This window comes from Capsicum annuum, chromosome 8 (assembly GCF_002878395.1).
Source record: "Capsicum annuum cultivar UCD-10X-F1 chromosome 8, UCD10Xv1.1, whole genome shotgun sequence".
In the NCBI taxonomy this organism is placed as follows: domain Eukaryota; kingdom Viridiplantae; phylum Streptophyta; class Magnoliopsida; order Solanales; family Solanaceae; genus Capsicum; species Capsicum annuum.
Window position 1 is genome coordinate 64,199,938 of NC_061118.1, and position 2,456 is coordinate 64,202,393.

The 2,456-nt window shown below is 47.6% G+C and overlaps 1 non-coding gene across 1 annotated transcript; it reads right to left on the reverse strand.

Moving 5' to 3' along the window:
• Positions 1-837: 837 nt before the first annotated feature.
• LOC124886829 lies at positions 838-993 on the reverse strand. The gene has a single exon (XR_007044236.1). It is a non-coding gene; the product is annotated as a 5.8S ribosomal RNA (ribosomal RNA).
• Between the last annotated feature and the right edge of the window lie 1,463 nt (positions 994-2,456).

Here is a 2,456-nt window from a genome sequence, read left to right on the forward strand (position 1 = left end):
GCGTCTGGAGTGCGTAGATGCCGAAGCATGCCGGAGGTGCACGCTGCCTACCACAATCAAGGAGATAGAGTTCCACGAGCGTATCTAGAGCCCAATCTTTGGTCGCCCCCCCAATCAATGCTGGTCCATGCCTTAAGTCGATTGGAAGACCAGCTCATCGCCGTTCCATATCCGACTGAGGCACATTCCTAGCCCTCATCCACTTCCCTCCTGATAATTTCAAGCACTCTTGGACTCTCTTTTCAAAGTCCTTTTCATCTTTCCCTTGCGGTACTTGTTTGCTATCGGTCTCTCGCCCATATTTAGCCTTGGACGGAATTTACCTCCCAATTTGGGCTGCATTCCCGAACAACCTAACTCATAGAAAGCGCCTTATGGTGCGACAGGGTCCGGGCACAATGGGGCTCTCACCCTCTCTAGCGCCCCCTTCCAGGGGATTTCTGCCCGGTCCACCACTGAGGACGCTTCTCTAGACTATAATTCGGATGATGGAGTGCCCGATTCTAAGGCTAGGATGTTCCCGGTTCGCTCCCTGTTACTAAGAGAATACTTGTAAGTTTCTTTTCCTCTGCTTATTGATATTCTTAAACTCAGTGGGTAATCCCGCCTAACCTGGGGTCGTGGTCAGAGTGCTTAAGCAGGAAAAGGTCCTTAATTCCAGACACGCGATAGGCCATAGCCGCGACAACAAAGAGATTTGAGTTACAACCACCACTTACCGCGACGTTCATTGATATGGACTCGCATTTAGGCCAGCCGCGAGCTCGAGGCACACGGAAGGCCAGTATCCACCCCGCGATGATAGCACGCCCTATGATTGAGGCGCGATGCGATGCATGATGCCTAGGAAGACGTGCCCTTAGCCTAATGGCTTTAGGCGCAACTTGCATTCAAAGGATCGATGGTTCACGAGATTCTTCAATTCATACCAAGTATCGCATTTCACTACGTTCTTCATCGATGTGAGGTCCAAGATATCCATTGCCAAGAGTTGTTTTTGTTTACAAAAGAAGCACAGGTCCCCCCCCCCGACACAAGCTGCAGACGAGGCGCGAGGGGTAGGCTATCGATTTAAGTATTCCTTGGTGCTTTCCATGTTGAGGTTCATTAGTCGCCTGGCACGTGTGTTGGGGCACGCACTCCAGGGATGGAGGGAAGGCGCTTGTGCGGAGTGCTGGAGCACCCCACCCGCGTAGACTCCCCAGTTGTTAAACACGTTTGCAGGGTCGTTCTGTTGTGCAGGTTTTGATAATGATCCTTCTGCAGGTTCACCTATGGAAAACTTGTTACGACTTCTCCTTTCTCTAAATGATAAGGTTTAATGGACTTCTCACGACGTCGCGGGTAGTGAACCACCCGCATCACCACGATCTGAATATTTCACCGAATCATTCAATCAGTAGGAGCAATGGGCAGTGTGTACAAAGGTGTCGCTCTGGTTCGTCCCTCCCCATCTAATCCAATTATTTTTTCGTCCATCTCTAAAGGAGGTTTATGTATCCATCCTTGAAAAATCCCACCACGTGTTGTGAGTTTACCTCACCTAAGTTAGCCTCTTCTTTTTCAAGAGTTGCGTGCGTTCCATTCCAAATAATTAAGTATATGATATCAAGTGGCCTTTCATGTAAAACAACGGCATAGCAACTAGAGGTTTTCCGTGATGTGAAGTGTGGCTTAAGTGATCAGCAACGCACTGAGAACAACGTCGGTGCATAGAGGCATGTCACAATTAAAGGTTTTTGTGACCATCGAGTGTAATGCTAGAGACATATCCAATGACAAATGCCGACGAACATATAGTGGCTACCATGGTGGTGTCTTTGTCAAGTTAGATATTCGTGCACCGAAACCATCGCCCCTAAATCACCATGGGCACAAGGAACCAATGCACCAATGAACCAAGGCACCATGACATCCTGGCACCAACATAGGGTAAGAAGAGCAGATTTTATGACTAGGGAGGTGCTCAGTCCCAAGGTTATCCAGATAGAGGTAAATGGATAAAAAAAGTGGGAGAGTGTTGGTTTCTTCTTTACTATGGGAGCTTCTTACCTAAGGCAGTCGGGTGATAGGCATCAGTAAGGTGGTGATTATTTTTGGGCATAAGGTGTCCAATCTTAGATGAGTGGGGTTCAATCGACTTCTTCATGCCCTTCTTACTAATTATGCAGTCGCCTTCATCGGGGTTCTTGTGATGAAGGAAGGGACAATTATTTTAAATATGACCAGCCAGGCTAATGCTCAAGAATTGTTCGATTGGTAAAGGAGCTTTGGGAGCGGTCAAAGCTCCAGTTGCTTCATCTTCTTCTCTTGTGCCTAGTGGTGTGGCTTTCATGTTTGCTCCTGCTTTTGGTACTGGGACTATCCAAAATATTTTGTATACTCTTGCATTTTTGCAGGAATCTGAGGCATCACCTGATGTCGTTGTACGTTACAACTATTTTCTCATGACGTAA